Source organism: Haliotis asinina, chromosome 5 (genome assembly GCF_037392515.1).
Source record: "Haliotis asinina isolate JCU_RB_2024 chromosome 5, JCU_Hal_asi_v2, whole genome shotgun sequence".
Taxonomy (NCBI): domain Eukaryota; kingdom Metazoa; phylum Mollusca; class Gastropoda; order Lepetellida; family Haliotidae; genus Haliotis; species Haliotis asinina.
In genome coordinates this window covers 47,662,833-47,682,956 of record NC_090284.1, presented here as the reverse complement: position 1 = coordinate 47,682,956, position 20,124 = coordinate 47,662,833, and the positions used below count along the sequence as shown (strand labels likewise).

General features: G+C 35.4%; 1 protein-coding gene across 1 annotated transcript in view; it reads left to right on the top strand.

Annotated features, from left to right (window-relative positions):
* LOC137283888 (cilia- and flagella-associated protein 337-like) overlaps window positions 1-20,124 on the top strand; it is a 56,295-nt gene that overhangs the window by 13,343 nt on the left and 22,828 nt on the right. The gene's annotated exons all lie outside the window — the stretch shown is intronic.

The window sequence follows — 20,124 nt, the reverse complement described above, 5'->3', positions numbered from 1 at the left end:
GCCGATTTCAATAACGACTGCATTTTCCACCGCTAATGTATTGGTAACATTGTCAAGGACCTTTTTCAACAAATATTTTGACCTACTCGTAACTTGTTCTCGGTTCGTATCAACACATGCTGTTATCATTACCTTGCTGGCGATTTATTGAAACCTGCTTCATAAATTGGACCAATAATATTTATATGTTTCAAGGCTAATGGGCACTGATAGGGACAATGAAATACCACATTATCCTATAATGATAGTAATATGGTTTATCTGATGTACTCTGATGGAATGAGATGCGGAGGTTGGCTGATTGGCCGTCATTGATCTTTGCCAAGGTGATAAGCGCTTGTGACTGAATCTGTCTGCAGCTCATTGTTTTCATGATGAGAAATTCCATTAAATCTAAGCTTATCAGGTTTAATGTTTTCTGGCTGTCACCAACCCTTATCTTTGATTGGACCAAGTTGTTGAGCTGCTGTATGGAGAAATGTCCTGCTATGACTGGCTAATGGTTATCTTGTTGGAAAGCCGATTGTTACAATACCTTATGGAAAATGTTGTTTTTATTGATTGAGAAATTCCATAGTGCCGTTTCTAAGGGAGTATGTAGATTTTTGTTGGAGCTTTGATTCACAGACAAAAAGAGACATCAGGTTTGTTTGGACTGACAGCAGAAGCTATGGGAGAAGTCAGTGTGACATTTCATTGAGGGATGCTGTAACATGGAAACAGTGTTTTCCTGTGGATGTGACTGTTTGGACAAGATGGATAACACAACAGAACCCAGTCTGTGGACTTTATGTGTACCCATCTAGCTATTGTGGTTGATGATACCATGACAACAATATTTTGAAGAGGATTCATGATTTGATAATGTTGGTTAGTGCAAACATCTGAAAAAAATGTGTTTAATACTGTTACTTGTGTCAAGGAATGGATGTCATGGAATTGTTCAAAGTGGATTTAATTAAATTTATAAAGCATTAACATTTGGAGTATACTGAACTTGTCAGTGGATGTGTTAGTATGTGAACACATATGTCAGCTTAGTATGCTAAATGGGAATATTTTGATTTCTAACCCTCGACGCGATGGAAGATTCATCGTTGGTAATTATGAAGGAACTGTATCAATTATACCTCCATCAACATAGCATCAGTCTGGACTGACAGTTACTGGATTGAAACAATGAGTTATATGCTGTACAATTTCCTAAAGTGGTAGCATTCCTTCAGGAGGCATATGTGATATAATGGCTGGCACCAAGAAGAAAGCAGCACATTTCAGCACTTCAGGGTATGTTGGCTTTCATTATAGGATAAGCAGGTGTAGTGGGGATGAGGATGTTGTTTATTATGATTCTTTATTTAGTGTGCATCTCTAACTGGCATATATAGAGTGCGTTACTGACATATTCTAGAAATATACATTTTGAAATACGCATTGATGGTGTAGACAGAGTTATTTTGGCTCAAAATTAATTTATTGTGTTTCATGTTTTGTTTGTAGTAGGACTAAACCCATATGTTCATTTTCAAATGTTATTTTAAAGTTAGTCCTTCATTTGACTTTTTCATTTTGACCATGCATTTCACAAAACACAAACATCATCTCCATAGAAACCACTTTACCAGTGTCACTGATGTGTTCCCATCAATGACTCTTCAGTTTGTACTCATTTTCCAGTGTTTGTATGATTTGGAAAAATGCAATTTGGGCAATTAATCATGTGATTTTTTTTAAATAAAATTAAATTTGGAATAATACAGATCGTCTGACTTGAACTTTGGCATGCATGTTTCACATCTCATTTTAGTCAAAAAATGCTTTAAACCGTTGCCCACATTTACTTGTGGGTCACAGTGCGGTGTCATTATTTGATTTAGCCTTATCTACTTTGTCGACACAAACTGTTTTTAGAGCAAGGTACGAGTACTATGTAAGATTTATGCAACACTAAAACACACATATGTTTAATCACATTCTTGTCCTGAAATCAGTTACCCCGGTCAGCAACATGATTTGCAGGAAGAGTAAAGCATTACATTGTTGCATGTTCATTCTCATATTGAGTGGTCCCTACTAACTCTGTAATGTGTATTGTGTCAATGGTTATTCAATAAATGTATATTCAGCCAGTAGCCATTTTGATTAACATTATGTTGTTAATTAACCTTTAGCCTGCTGAATTAATTTCAGCATAAGGCGCTAATAAGAGGGTGGGTGATTTCAAACACTCAGTGCGTCACTAAAGAAGGGACAACTGAAAAAATATTCAGCTCATTAATACTACATACAAAAATAAACATTACTATCAAAAAATATCCAGATAATTTCAAACGTACAGATATTAATTACAAGACAAACATAAACAGAGTAAATTTTCCTGAATTTACCTGAATTACTCGATTGGTAGCCGGATGCGTTTTATACTAGGAACCGTATAAATTGTCCAATTATCGCAAACCGATTTCAATATTCTTACTACTGATATTTCATAAGTATCTGACTTTCATTTCGTATATTTGTATCGGCAAATATCCGAGCGACGACAAATTAAAAAATAATTCTGAAAAAAAATAATCGAAAACGTTCGTCGTAAACAAATAATATTTTCGATGTCATGACAGGTCTTACTGAAATGGCACTATTACGTTTATTTAAACGTGTCATGTAATGAAAATAGCAGAATAAAATACATGATTCATAAGCATTCATGAGTGCAAATATCAAGTGTTATGGTTCATTAATTTTTGCACAAACCCACAAAAAGAGGGTGTTAAATCGTGTTGCGCATACGAAAAAACAAACATGGCGCGCTTCGTCGAACTCCTACATAAAATATAGCTTTTTTGGTCAGAAGAAAGATTACAGAACTCTTCTGTGTAAGACCTGGTGAAAGAGGGAGAATTTCTCATTCTACAAGTGTTCCATGTATCATTTTCCGTTTAGTATGACGAAAGACGGACGAAAATTAAGATCGTGAAATCTAACTTGTTTTCTAGTAAGTACAAAGGTCACCGGATGTGATGTCACAGACGGGGATTGCTTGATGAAATTCATTCGCTATTGAATATGAACAGAAAAGTTGGAGATATTTCGCCTGTATTTAGCACAAATAACTGTTTAAAGTGATTAATCAGAGCTCATAGAATTTTCTTGGTGTATTTTTGACTATATAATTTGCACATAGCCGAACCAGTTTGACCTTGTATGCTCCCGTGACCCGGAAACAGTAGTCGATCAACACTGCAGATGCAAGTTTTTCAGTATCTTTTATTTGAATTTTTATTCATATTAGGCACAATACTTTATTGTCCACTGAATATAAAGATAGCAAAGATATAATTGTGATGCATGTTGATCCCAGCTTATTGTTTTTTTCACATGGTCCAACACAGAAACGTGTACAAATATCATTCTCAACAACAGGTGCGCGGATATGGGCGTGGCATTTGTGTTTCAAAATAACATTCATGCTTTTCTTTTTATGACGATGTAGTGTAGTAAGAACTGCAGTATACATGTTTTATAAACAAAAATATATTTTCAGTTATAGTTTCACATGAAATCGGAGATGATTTGATAAAAAATGCGTTCATATTACATGATTGGGAAAATTATATGTCTCTCTTTAGAACAAGTTGAATTACATTCATAATTTTATGCAATGAATTAACGTTCTTGATGAATAATTACGATAGATTTGTCAATGCTTTATGTTTCATAACTGGTTACAACTTTAAATCTTTTGATATACTTTAATATGTTAAATGATAATAATATGACAATTATTTTTCTCTCTCAAATAGACAAAGGCAAAGACACTTAAAATCTGTCAATGCATTTGCAACGTGTAAATAACCAAATTTTAATTAATGTCTTTCAGTAATGTGGAAAGCTGACAGTTTTGCACAATTTTTTATTACAACTACATGTATGCCATAAAATATATGGACAGATGTTACAAATTATTTTGTGTATTTTATTTCTTCATAATATCGTGCCAAAATGTACATCAAATACAAATGGGTGATGAGTTATTTTTGTTTTCAGCAGTACCACTTTGTTTGCTGAATTATTTTGAATCGCACATGACAAATAATGTCATTTATGTTGTTGAAGTAACAGTACATGTAAATTTATCGGAAAATGTTATCATTTGATAAAAAAGAAACCATATACATATAAGAAGTTATATTGTCTCTGGTGAAAGTAAACATGCTTCATATTCTGTAAATATATATTATTCTACCTTATTGTCTTTTCCTGGGTTTAGGAGCAATGTCACATTATGAAATGGGTCTAATGAACTTTCAAGGATTGTTTCTGTTTGCTGAAGTGTCTGATGATGATATACTCCAATTATTTAGTGTTCAATAGCCTAAACCATCATGAAACAAGAAACATGAAGAACAGTCCTCCTTGAATAATAAAATGCCAAGGACTGAGCAGTCTTCCGTTAAAGATCTGGAAGCATTTGATATATATGTCTTTGCCATATACACATGGCAATGAAAAAAAATCCAAATTGAAATCTTAAAGAATAGCTCCAAACTGGACAATAAAAAACACTCACTGCAGAGCTCAGTATTAGGAAAAAAGAAATTTACTTGCCACCACATGATTACCTTGATGCCAAAGACTAACACAGGTTGCACCTCCTACTCAACACTTAATTATCTGTCACTTGTAGTTTTGATATTCCATATTCAAAACATCACTACGACAAAATTATTCTAGGTCTAGTATGATAATTTCATATTACTTCATGAAATTTCATCACAAGAAAAAAATGAGTCTGTCTTTCGATCACTGTCAGTGTAATCACTGCTCCAAGAGTTTGGATCATCAGTCTGTTTCCCAGATGAAGTCTGTTTTAACAGTAAAATATGAACATAGACAGTGTGCAAGTAGGTAAAAAGTATGGCCATAAACATGAGGTACATTTTGCAGTTCAGATTGCACTAGTGCAATATCTAAAAGCTGTATGGAACCACGGACTGAGCAGCATGACATGATTTTTTTTATACAAATATGCACACACGTCAAACAATTTGATCTGAAACATTACCTGCATTATATATACTAGGTAGAATTAACTCCGAAAGCTCTGCTGTTTGGAGTAACAAAATAATTTCAATTTTGCTCCAAATTCGTGAACAAAAGATGTGATGTTTAGCTGTTTTAATGTCTAAAATAAATACTGATTCACAAAGACGATGACAGTTGTTTTCTAAGCAGTAATTAATTTTTATGAAATACATTTACTGTACGTTACATTCTCACACTAGCTCTGGTTTCGTTCGTTTCTGCAAAAGGAAAAATGATTTTTTTTCATGAGATCTTCAATCATCAAAATTGTACTTCTTGTAACGATATACACAGAAGAATATTCTGTTATTGTTACGACACACTGACAATTTATATGTCTCCCCGTGTCAGAACATTCTTTGAAAAAAATAGACCGCGAAAATCATCGACTTCGGATTTGCTAAACTAAAGATCAACACATCGACGGCTAACTTCAGGAGAAATACTACAACACAAGCAACAAATGACAACTGCTATTGAACACAACTAATAGTAAATGACTGAGGATGGCTGAAAGGTAACTCTGGTGTATAGTATAGATCTTACGGGAATTTGAATCAGTTTAGAAAATGTATCAATGGTCGTTTTCCAACTCTTTCACATTTTACTTCCACGAGTGCCGTGCCGTGTACGTGCTTCCGGTTTCATCAAGGGTGGGTACAATTACAAATATTGTGATACTGTTTCATGATCTGCATTATATAGGTATTGAGTCGTTTTCTTTCAATGTATATGTGTTCAGATTCTGCTTATGAACGCATATTTTCAAACATCCTTCGTATCTTGTCACTTAGAAAGACCGCGAGTTTGGCCACGCCCTTTCGGGTCACCAACGGCTGTCAACTTTGTGAATGTTGGAAGTTTATCAAACCAAATCAAAATAAAATCGCAAAATCTGGTAATTTCTGTGCAGAGGAAATAACATTTACCTATTCACACCGTGTAATTAATTCCAGATAAAATAATTGGATATGTCTAAAGGATGGCACATTTTCTTCGGCATCACGATACATGTGGAGTTGTTTGTTTACCGCCGTTGCCATGATCGTTTCTGTTCGTCCAATCGATGATATAACATTGAGATTGGTTTTGTTTATATTTATTTGAGCCGAAAGTTACTAATTTTTAGAAAATGGGAAACTTATGAGCCCTCTCTTCGTCAAGGAACAAAAAATATCGACTAAACTATCAAAAAATATTTCATTATGAAGAAAATATTAGACTGGGTACCACACGGCGTGGTGCGCTGGAAGTCAACAATGGCCGTTATTTTCGACTGCGTGCCGAGAAATTTGGCGATCTCATTTTTAATTCGCGGGCGTTTCGTTTTAAGGTATATAAACGTATTGAACATTACATATTTAAAAAGGTGAGAATTAGTACATTCCATACATAATTCATATGACACGTAAATCCGACTCGTTGAATAATTATTGCAAGTTTTATTTGGAGATGTCATTATCCTGCACTCCTGTCGAATGGGTTCGACGATAGCATTGAGAGGATTAACAAATACCATATTTTGTGATTTCTCCAACATCAAATACCATGATCAGAAACCAACAAATGTTCTCAAAAACTGAAATTAGAAGACACAACATAAACTTTTTAACCTTAAACCTTTTTTTTGTGTTATCACACTTCTTTCAAGTTGTTTACCTCAAATCAAAAGTTTAGACTTTTGTGTGTTTGTATGTATAATTACATGGCTACTTCGAAGATTGATTTTTCCACTAACTTGGGGGAACCAAAAGCAAAACTTATGCAGATGAACTGCGCAAGGATCATGCATCAAATTGCTGAAAAGCATGCGCAAATATCATGCACATGAACAGCTTCATTTTAGTTTAAAGTTTTGTTAAAAATTTGCCAATTTTCACTTATTTTTATTATTCATTGATCACAGGACAATAATCTTTTCAATGTTAAAGATTTGTTTAACAATACATCATTCCATGTGTAAACAGTGCCTTTAAACAGTATGGAATATTTTGCAAAATTTAGTTTAGAACAGTTGCATGAAGTAAGTGGTTAGATTTACACTAGTGAATCTGAACTTTTGATGGGAAGGATATATAACTTACCTTGCTTCCCTATGTGCATGCTCTCTAATCCATTGCGTGATCCCTGCCCTGGCAGGGGGCCTTTGTATGAATGACAGCTATAGACCATGAAATCTATGTGTTGAACTATGCTAACATTAAGTGCAGCACCTTCGTCTGGTAATTGACACAACGCATGTATGGCAAAGCACTGCCTTAGTGATTCAAACATTTCATTAACTTCAGCTGCGCACAAAATACATTTTGATTCTTGGGGATAAGTCTTCAGTGTGAAAATAGTGTCAAAGTGTTGACTCAAATCATTGAACACTTAAGTGCAAATCTACAATGTCTATGTTTTGAACTTGATATGTCCAGTGTACTTAATGTGTTTATTGCCTAAAATGAACACAATGCCTAAGAAGGGGAATTATCTACCTTTGATCTTCAGATAATCTCAGTCTCCACCTTCTTATCTGACTAGCTGTACAGAAAAGTCATCTGTTGTGACTGTTTTAATTTCTGTATGTGTTTTCATATAGTGCTATGAATGAGTGAGTGAGTTTAGTTTTATGCCCCTTCTAACAATATTCCAGCAATATCATGGAAACCCAGAAATGGGCTTCACACATTGTACCCATGTGGAAATTTGAACCCGGGTCTTCAGAGTGACGAGTGAACGCTTTAACCACTAGGCTACCCCACCACCTTATGGTACTATGAGGATGTGGGTACATACCTTCCAGTCATCATCATTGTCATCGTCATCATCATCACTGATAACTACATTTCGTAAAGTTTAAATTAAATCTGAAATGTGTAATATTGGTATCATTACCATTCTCCTGAAGGGATTTGGGCTTTCAACTTTTCAAATAGCATTTCCATTACATCATGGCATATGAACTGAATCTGTGAAAAAAGTTGAAAGTAATTCAGGTCTGTGGTAAAAGCCAAGCGGTTCCTGGCATGCCGAAGGGAGTCAACTCTGTACCAATTGTATCAAGACCAGGCAACATAACAGATTTGTCATCTAAGAAGTCTGCCTCATACCACTATATCTGTCTTTTTTGACACTATGATATTATGTTTCTAGATGTCAAATTAGTGTACTGAGCTGTCAGATCTTTGCTGTCACACTATGCTGATACTAATTCTTCTCAATGGCTGCAGTTCTTCTGTAAACTGGTAGGCAAAAGAAAGTATACACTTGAAAACCAGATTTTCACTTTTTTATTTCAAACATCCAAATATTACTAGGCTTATTCTTTGTTTCATTTTTAGACATGATCAAGGTAGGTTGTATACTTTATTTTGTCCAACAGTATACCTTAAAAAGTATAATTAGGCATTTATATTCAATTGCATTGCAGAATTATTTCACTGTAACATTTGAAACCTGTTTCAATATATTGATTTATTTTCATGATACTGTAGGCTAGCATATGACAACATTTACCTTGAATTTATTTTATTATTGCATTTAGATTCTGTTGTTATGTAGAACACTTAACGTTCTTATCCAGAATACATTAAAACAGTTAGTTGCTAAATAACGTCTAAATTATTTATCTGGGCAGTTATGTTTTGGGAATGTATCTTCTTGATCAACAGGTTTATAAACACTGGCATGAGGTGAGCAGTCAGTCATAGATCAGAAAGTTCATTCTCACAGATCACAGAAGCTCAGATAATCGCTTGCCACCAGTTGATCTTAATCATGTGTAACCAATCAAGTTTATTGTTCTCAGACAATATCTATCGTGTATCTATTCCCAAGATAGACTGACTGTTCCATGCCATTTAACCCTCGCCTTTTCTGTAAACCTGTAGGTAACACACCTGGTTTTTCATCATAACAGTCACTGATAGGTTTTGCTGATAGACCATAGAGTATCGGTCTTTTGAATCCAGGTTCACGAGGTATGCTATAATCCCCATACAAATACCTTCCGGCACTAACCTGACCTCTAGTAAATCAATTCCGGGTTATATCGCTTAATGTTTCTATGAAATGCTACAGTCTTGATTGTCGATTTAATTTCAAGTGACATGAATCAAGTTGTCAGTTTTTCTATCAGGGTATTACAAAATGTTATGATGAAAAATCCCATGCGTACTGTGTGAAATAACACTCATTCGACTGGTAAGTCCACCAGACAAGGTAGTGATTGCATGTTCCATGATAAGACTCCATTAGGGAGAATGTTGGGTGGCTTTGATGTGATCATGTTTTGTCCAAAGGGTTTATTTGAAAGGAGAGAGTATTTGCAGTGATATTGGCTGATTTGGGGAAGAAAGGCTGTGTTTATGTTGACATATTTCTTGTGAACAGGGAAAATTGCCACTGAGTGGCATGTTGATATGAATACTGAGTGTGGTCAATCGTGGTTATTTCTTTGTGGAAATTTCATGTTTTCCAAATGGATGGTAAATGATTGGTTCATTCTACGTCTACTGTGGCTGAAGGAGTGTGAGGATACTGGTGTGATTTATGTCTTGTACAGGAAGAAGTTCAAAACCTGGACAAACACCTGATGCACAGTGTGAGTGATGTCTTGTACAGGATCATAACTCCACTGAAAATGAACCCATACAAAACAGCTCAGTGGATAAACAGAGGGGAGATAGAAGCATCAAACCTCATGATATCAAGTCTACAAGGATTAATTAAGTCGTCTCTGTAGACCAAAGAACTGATAAGTTTGAACAAGCAGATTGTGTCAGGATAATTTGTGATGAAGAAAGTTAAGAGACTATCACTAGCTCGAGCTGTTCATTTTTCTGAACCTGAAGTGATATCCCCAAGATCTGCCAAATCAGACCCAGTTTTATCTCTGCGTCTGCCACCACTGCAGGTGTCTGCTCCAAATGTTTGTAATGGTGCTGCAGGCGTGAAACATTTAGAAGACCATTTTGACGTGGACTTTTCTATGTCTGATGATGATGGTCACTGCAGTGTTTCACCATCAGAGGTTCCGGTTAGTGCACTGGACCTTGTCAGCAAACATTTCAATCACTTTAAATCATTCTTGGAGATGACTTTTGACCAGGAATCTGATGACGGGTGAGTAAGAACTAACAAGGGACCAGGGAAGTAATATTGACAGAATCAATAGTGACATGAGGGTCCCAGACGTCACCTCAGGTTGTGATGTTGAGTCACATTCCCCAGGTATGATAGAAGGTTCATAGGTTCATATTCTTGTTCATCCTGAGAGTGTTTCTCTGTTTGAGTACACCCTTCCTTTTCAAAACAGCTCTGGCTAACTATTCTCGAAACGTTTAAATTTTTTCTACATAATCATCTTAGAAACTAAATGGTTAACAATAATTTCTCATTAGATTTTGGTGTCAGAAGTAATAAAATGGTTAAACATTGCTTTGAATGTAGCAATCCTCTGGGTATATATGGCTCAGATTTGGTTGATTTGTTGCAATCCATATCGTCTTGGTTGGATTGTTTTTTAATGCTGCACTCAACAATATTCCAGCTATATGGCGGCGGTCTGTAGTAATCGAGTGTGGACCAGACAATCCAGTGATCAACAACATCTACTTAGGAGATAAACATCATGTGTTGGCCAATTTCCGGGTGTTATTGAGTATTTGAAGCACGGGAATGCATTTGGAACTGACGGCCAACACATGATGTTTATCGACATTGTAAACACAAAAGTAAACCAAAGGGTTTTAGTGTCTGCACTCGTTTACATCGAATATGGATACAGCAGTGAAGTGTCATCAGCTGGCCGTTTCAGCTGGTTCCCATGGTAGCATCTGGAGTTGCTCATTTGTGACGTCATTCTAACTTTACGTCACAGTATGATTTGAATGACAAAACAATTGTTTACGTGTCAATATGCGGTGAATAGTCTTTCAGTTTCCGTGAATCTTATACCATTTAATCATGTTTTTCAACCAATCAGATTACAGAACACAGTAACTTTTGGTTTACAATGTAACATAATCGATCTCAGCAACTGGTATACAAAAACATGTCAACCAAGTCAGAGAGTCTTAGGACTGTATGGTCCCATCATTATGTGTAATGATTCATAAGTTATGAAAACACGTCTGAATATAATGCATACAAGCAAAGACTTGTTACTGGACACCAGGTGTAATGCATAACAGTTTCTGAGCAGTTTATAAGCTTCTCTGCTGTTTGCCATGATTTACATGGTACAGTTCATAGACTCTCAAAAGAACTTAACGTAGAGCTACAGAATGAATTTGGGTCTGGCAATTTGTGCTCTAACCAATAATTAAGATGCCAGACAAATACTTGAATTCAACTTCCTCGCACTATTCAGTGATTCCAATAGAGGTGAACTGTATAAAAGTCAGTTTCAATGCCTGCTCTCTGAACTATTTGAAGAATAATGCTTAGTTAACTTTGATAAAGGTGCAGACTTGAAATAAGCTAGGGATGAAATATAAATGTTACATTTTAAAGTATCATCCCTATAGATCATTGGCAGCCAGTACACATACTGTTCTTAACTTCTGATTGTAATATCTTCTCCAATTTATTGGTTATTATCTTCAAACTGCTGCTAAAGGCTATAAACTAATATCTATAAACAGTGTTGACATTTTATGCTATTTCCTGGAATCAGCATGTGTATATTAAAGAGTATTAATGAGTATGTTACTCCTATCAGTTACAGTAATGATGTTTAGGCCATACCTTTTTTATTTCTTGTTTTACAGATCCACCGGTCATACCTTTTTAAGAATAAGAAGAAAATCAAAATTATATTTCCTTGCTCAAGACATAAAATTCTAACTTTTTGATTGGCCAAATATGTAAACTTTCTTTATATCGGTTTTATTTCATATTGGTTTTTTGTCCCATATACACTTCAGCAATTGCCATAAGTAAAATATGTTTTGTATTTAAAAGGAATATTATTTTGCCTGGGGATTTTTTTCAAGAACAAAAATCTGTAAAACAGGAAATAAAATTGGTCTGGTCTAAGATGAACTTTCAATGTGTTTCCAGTCAATATACACAGTCTGTACTCAGGAGAATAGCTTCATGTATATTGATAAACTGGAGGTAATGAAAAAAAGTTTGTATTTTCGTGTCCATGTCCAAACACTGGGACAAATATAGATTAAATGAAATAAAACTGTCTGCACACAAGGCATGTTAATAGCTTCAAGCGAATGTCCAGATCAATCACTTTATCAGAGGATTATGATAAATGACAGTTGTAATCGGTTCTTTGGCTAATAATTGATGGCAATGTTTGCATTCTGTAAACAAAGCAGTGAGGTGTGGAGATATCAATAAAACTATGTCAACTGTAATCTGTACATGTCAATACAATGTTATATTTGTCCATGTATTGGTTTCAACAAAGGTAACACTGATGTTTTGTAACATGGAGAATTAGAACTAGTTGTAACACAGATAGCTTATCATACATGATCATATTGGGATATTTGATTATAATGTGAAGTATACAGGATGAAATGTTATGATAATGTTATATTTGTCCATACATTGGTTTCAACAAAGTTAACATGGATGCTTTGTAACATGGAGACATTGAGCATTAGTCGTAACAGAGATAGCTTAAAATACATGACCACGTTACTCAAGGGGGTTTGGTCATATTGTAATCTTAAAGTGATAAAATATAATGATAAGGTTATATTTGTCCATGCTTTGATTTCTTAAAGTTAACACGGATGGTTTGAAGCGTGATGACATTGAGAATTAGTTGTAACACAGATAGCTCATCTTGCATAACCTCGTTATTTGGGATATTTGGTCATATCTCAATATATGTCAGAATAAATGTAATGACTGCTTGTGATATTATCTATTTGGTGTTGGATAGAGCATCAACTCAGGTGGATAGATGGTTCTTGCCCAGGATGCTTCTGATCATAGAAGGTGACACTTGTTATTAACCTGCCTGGTGCATTCTGGGTTAAAACAAGAATTGATCTGCTTGGAGTTATTATAATTGTTGTGGTGTGTCTGTGTTAATCTGTTGTGTAGTATCTCAGTAGACTGTAAAACCTCTGTAAGTCCAGACTGAATCATGATTGAAATGTGATGTTTAGGTGTATTTCACCTCACCTCACCTCACCTCACCTCACCTCACCTCACCTCACCTCACCTCACCTCACCATCACTGCAGAACCTTGTCATATCAAACTATTATTTCAGTGAGTGAGTGAGTGAGTGAGTGAGTCTCAATGACACCCAAAGACATAACTAGGTGAACTGAGATCATTTGATGGTTGAGTCTGCCCTAGATTTTGCAATAAAGTGAAAGAAATTGGTTGAGATATTCTGCTTGGTAAACTATGGTTAAAGGACCACTAAACTCAATTTTTTGGTACTCTTTTTATCCCTGCATATGAAAGACTTTTGGTTAGTCATAAACGAAACACCATTTTCTTTTAAAAAAAACTTGTGGTTAATTAATACCAAGTGCTTAAAAGTGGCTAAAAAGTCGTCTGCTTCTCTCTCGCCCGCAAACGAAACCGCAGACAGGTTACGTAACTCTGTCACCAGATCCCTACAGTGACGTCATAGAAGGAACGGTTTCCAGTTAAATGTATAGAAAATGTGTAGGAAGCTTGTCATTTTGCTGATTTCTCGACGTTACCAAAGACAAGTCGAATTGTTGTGTTGCCGTCAATTGTTCTTTGGGGTCGGGTGATGGTGTCACTATGCACAGATTTCCACCAGACTCTGTAGTTTGTGCTTAAATTGGTTGTTAGTGTGTGCGAAGTGAGCTTTATGGGAGCCTGTGGTATATACCAAATCGCATGGTTCGCCCCCTACCACACTTCCAGGATAGAAAATGGAGTTCAAGTTTCATCAAGTTTATAAAATCTAGACTGCTTACTACACATTGCTGACCAAAAGGATTTTGCTTGGATATAATGCTTTCTTCCTCGGAAACAAGGTTGTGGTCGAAGTGACAATATTATCGTAAGTAATATTATATTGACCCCTTATATTGACCGATTCCAAGAGTGAAATTGTTATGTTATAAGCAATGTCATGCAAAATCCTAATGTCCATCAAGAAAATACATATTTTGCTACCAGTAGAAAGTAATTTAGATTTTGTAAGTTGGTGAGAACAAACTTAAATAGCATTCATCCTCAGACAGGGCGCCGCCATTTTTGAAAATCGTGAAGTCACGGGCTAAAGTTTTCAGTTAAAATTATTGAGGTTATGATTTGTTCTCATCAAGTTAGAAAATCAAAACTACTTTTTACTAGTAGTTAAATATGCATTTGAATCATGGCCAAAAGGATTTTGCATGACACAACTTGTAACATAAGGACTTCTTCCAAGGAAGCAAGGTGGGGGTCGAAGTGACATTTATATTGCAAGCAATGTTGTATTGACCTCCACCTCACTTCCAAGAGTGAAATTATGTTATAAGCAATGTCATGTAAAATCCTAATGTCTATCAATAAAATACATATTTTACTACCAGTAGAAAGTAATTGTCCTTTTGTAAGTCAGTGAAAACAAACTTATGTAGCATTCATTTTTGAAAATCATGAAGTCAAATCCATTTGAATTAATGAGATTATATATGGTTTGTTCTCATCACGTTAGAAAATCAAAACTACATAAATATGTATTTGAATCATTACCAAAAGGAGTTTGCATGACACAACCTGTAACATAACCTAAGCGAGGTCGGGGTCGAAGTAAAAATACTGCGCAATAAATTTCTTCACATGCTAAATTTACTTGGTTTGTAACGTTCACTCACCAGTATGTAGACACTTGTCAATAAACATCTTTATACTTGGTTTCATAATCCTAATTACTTTATAATCATACTTGTATGCATTTTGAAACTTAAGAAAAAGAAGCGATCTGTGAATGTATAACAGGAAGGTAATATGCAGACATTTCATAGTTTTCCTATATGAATCATAATTCGCACCCACGCCCTAGTGTATGTCGTCTGCATCATTACACTTAACGACGAAAACAATGATTCTGTTGAAAGCTACGACAACGTATTAAAAACAAAACTGCAAATATTAAAATTAAAGTTATAGGAGCAATATCAGGCTATTACCTTCTTTGAGGAATGTATCCATCAATATCCACAAAAACAAGTGATATATAATTCATCTACAGATTTCCCAAGTGATGTGTCTTTTAACAGTCTAATATATGAAAACGTGATGTATCATTTCAGGTTTTTCACATTGCTGTATAGGCTCATTGTTTACCCAAGATAGCACACCTGGCAACTAATTGCATAATGTGCGTCATTCTTTTTAAAAAGTTATTTAGTTAGCTAATAATGAGCAATCAATCAATGTATTCGCGGTTAATTCTTTGAAAGAAGGGCGTTGTTTTACATAGACACGGACATGACAGAGTGTATTCAGTATAGATTAGTAAATGTACATACATAAACACTACCTTTTGACAAATCCCCCATTTAAATCCCCATAAAACCAATTAATCAATCAGCGTGCTATCGGTTAATTCTTTGATCAATCCAGACAAAAGAAATGCCAAATTGGGGCCTTTGTCGGGTCATCTAAGTGGCGTTACCACTAATTATACCTGTTACATATTCATTAACTGAGCATCAAGTGAATGCTGACAAATAACGTGTTGGTTTATACCACCTAACACGGATTACAACCAAGCGACACCAAATGATTTTGACAGAACTGTCTATGAAAACAAGGGTTGTAACTCGAAAACTAGGCAAAGCAGAAGACAAAACTAAATGATAGTAGATTGTGAGAACATATTACGTCACGGGGACGCCCTGTTCTCACTGGTTGAAATTTCGTTTGCGGCTGAGAATTTTGCACTGTTGACAAAAAGGTCGATTTAAGGTAATTAAAGATTAAAATGAGCATTTTTAATGACGGGGTTTCATTTATAGCGATGTCAGCAAGTGATTTTGCGTTTATACACTATTAGTAGTATATGTGACGTTTAATATGAACATATTTTTGTTTCAATTTTGCTCTGTCTGAAATTGTCTGAGGAAGTGTTCACAATGATGAAGAAAAACGAAGTAGTCTATAAGCAAATAGCCAAGTGTGATCATACAAATGTGTTCCAAAGTGGAATAAAAGTTCCAAGTCCAGAGCTTCAGTGAGGTATGGGTAAGAGAGATATAGAATGTACAGGAATTCAATAGTCTGTATCATTCAGTATGTTTCATATGGTTGTAAGACTGAGGAGTGAGTGAGTTTAGTTTTCCACCTATACGACGGTGTAAGACCAAGGTAAAAAACAATTGTTGTGACAGTAGACACCTAATGATGGAGGGCAAAATAATCCCTTTGAACAAATGCAAAAAAAACCAAAAAAAACAGAATACTAAATATGTCAGAAATCAAACATTTATGAGCTTTATTGTACTACTTATGTGGTCCATTTGTCAACATACTGTGTCAATGGGAATAATTGACGATGTGGCGTTTACTTTTGGAGGAAATGAGAACTTTCTTGTAGGAGTACATTTGTGCCATAGCTGTAATACTTCTGTATGGGTACATAATTTATACTAATTGTGGTGCAGCGTCCAATGTCCATTCACTCCAAATTTGTAACAACTGACAAAATGAGAATGAAGACTTTTATGGACAGCCAACTTCTTTCTTGCAATGGATGCAAAGACATTTCCGTATAGATTCTTACACTGTTATCAAGCAAAAGATGCAAGTCATAACTTCTAAAATGCCACTTAAAGAGGAACTGACAAAATATGCACATTTCGTTGGAGTAGGGTGGGGTGGGGTTTGGGGTGGGGGATGTTATGCCCCCATATTAATCAATTTACTGTAAGTTACAGCATGTTTCACAAGAGGTTAGGTCCATAAAGGAGGAGATAAACAGCCTGCATTTGATTCAAAATCTTTTTGTTATTCAGTTAAAAAACAAAACAGGTTTTCCAATGAAATCACAACAGCTAATCTATTACCTGCTGGTTTGACTTTATTTGGTACATATTCCTCCAAACAGTCCAATGTACATGGGTCAACGAAACATGTGTTTCAAGGGAACATTGATGGTAATAAATAATGAACTTTATATCCAGAGGTACAATAAATACTATGCTGTATGTAGAGATATTGACCAGTACAGTGTGGTATTGAGTAAAATGACTACAGAATGAAAAGACTCTTACTAGGCATGAATTACAATGTTTCACAATGTTTGCATACCTATTTAGTACTACATAATGAAGGAAAAGACTTGGAAGAAGAAAACAAACATGAAACAGATAGGCCTAGGTTTGAAGTATATACACAACAATTTTAGAAGCCTATTCAAGAGATAATTTATTGAATGGAGTATGTCAGACCTGATTGCTAGTGTTTGACTGGGAGATTGTTTTGCTCACGTATGGAACTGTGTTGTGTGTGTGCTTTCAAAGCCCTGATTAGCCAGTGTACCAGAACAGAACCAGTGTTGATGGGCGGGTACTAGAAACCATGTGTACAAAGAGAACACTTTACTCGGGTGGAAGTGGGGTGGGTGGGGAGAGTGAGATCGAAATGGGGAAAGGGAGGGTAACATATTCAGGGTAGTAGGGTACTAGGTGGTTGGGGGAGAAGCGATCAGATTTTACGAGAATGCTTTAATTTGCTTTGCTCTTGAGTAGAGATTGTTCGTGTTCTCATTGGTTTAAGTCAATGGGTTTTCTAGGGTCACTTCTACTTTGTGATTGTTCTCTGACACTTTCAACATGACTGTATAATGTTTGCTGGATTTTGTTTATTTCCCTCAAGTAACACTTGTATCTTGCCTGTGAATGGTTCATGTTCTGCTATCACTTTATGATCTGGGTCATACAGATGTTCCAGGATCATGAACTGAAGACTGGGTTCATGTGTCTTGAATACAATGATAGAACTGATTCAAAGTCTTGGATTCAGTGTGTTAATATATGATGAAAAATCATACAAAACGATTGATGAAGACTTTCATTGAACTTGAGAACCAGCTTTTAATCATTTTCTTCGGATGACAATGTGAGGGTGTTGAATTGTGAGTTCGGCAACAGTAACAATGATTATGGCATGTGTGCGATAGTCTGTATCCCATGCTGTTTCTATCATGCTGTGACTGTAGATGCTTCATTTTATTGGTTGGTCGTAATTACCTCTTGACTAAATGGAATACTTTCTGAAGCGGATGAATAAAAACAAACCCAAACCAGAAGAGTCAAGGTAAAGTTGATGACATGTTTTCTAACTTTATGTTCCAAAACATCCTTTCAATGACTTGTATTTTCCATCAGCCTGGAACCAACAGTTGAAGGTTCATGTATGTTTCAGTTATGTCAGGATAGACTTTTTCCTAGTTTTGTTATGGCCTTTATGTCATTATTTTCAGTTGCAAGCTATAAGTTGTAATCCTTCATTTCAGTTTTATTAATATTGATGAAACAAACTACACATCATGTGAAGTTCTCCACTGAAGCAAGAAACTGATATTGACACTCCAACTCGTTGTTGTCCAGGCGTTATGAAAATAAAACTATTTCTGTCACCTAATACTTCCCTATAGACAGAACAGGACGGTGGTGGAAAAACTGAATAGGTGTATCGTGAAGCGTGTAGAAGGGATAGGAATTCTGTTAACCACATAGATTGGTTTAGGTGCGTGTATTGTTCTCCTAAAAAATCATGTCTCTATTTGCTTTTCGTCTCTACTTGCACTGATCGTTGAGAAATACCAAGAATATAGAGATAGTATTACAGTTGAGAAGCGCATAAGCCTGTTAAGCTTACTGTAGATAGCTGTACATGATGAGATGGCGTCTAAGGAAGAGTCTGACAAATTGCTCCAATTAAGATATTTTGATTGGGATTTTCTGGTTTAAGTGGACAATTATGTTAACTAGGCATGTCAAAGAAAGTGTTTAAGGTTGGATTTGTGGTGACAGATGGTCCAAAGGATAGGATCATTACAGAAGAGTGAGTAATATGTTTGTTACCTTCATTGAAGAAGTGACGCCCCATACTGGACACTTTCTTCACTTCATTTTCTAAATTCTTTGCATAAAATATTATGTATCAGAATTATTTTTGTATTGTTTTCTGATAGATTGTGCTAAATGTGACATGAATCAGTTATTTAAAAAAATCTAATGTGACTGTAATCCCGTATCTTTATCTTGATGAGCAAATGCTTTAACCACACCTGCTACCCTGACTATTGTTTTCACTGCACTTTAAAAAATTGATTTTTTGTGTTTGAATTCTGCATCATCTAAGTAATATGTGCTTTATGCTTGGGTGCACATTACTCTCAAAAAAGTATGGTTCCTCACTAACAATCATATTAGAGTACACAACACTGTATTCTATTTCAAACTGTTCTATATCAGTCATGCTTTGTAGTCACAAAGTCTTGGCATGTCAGATTTGTATCTTGTCAACAAGTAGGATAAGGGTTACTGATACGCTGCAAATGTGAACAATTAATCATACTGGCATGTTAAACAAAATCTCATATGTGAGTATATTGCCAAAATCAAACAACTGCAAAAATGCCAGAAAAGTGAGTGTGTTTACACGAGGGGATTTCCTTATTTCATTGTAAAAGTAGATTTAGCAATACTTAACAGTTGATTCTTCTGACAGTGTCATGTTGTTCACCTGATATAGTGGCTGTTGACTTGAGGATTAATCAGGATTACCTCCCTTGATCAGAATGATTATCAGGCTGGTTTCTGTGTTGACATAAAGATATCATACCACACAGGTAGCAAAAACCATTGTCAACCAAAGACTGAATTACCACATGCTACTTGGCTGTGTGTTGCGCAAAAAATGATCAAATATATAATCTTGGAAAAAAATCATTGATCCACTAAACCTAACACTGCATGGATTAGACAGGTATATTTACAATTGCTCAAAATTTTATTTTTTTACTTTTAAGGTTAAGTGCTACTGTAAAATGAGGAATTTTCGCATATCATTCAATGTCCGGCTTGGATATTAGCAG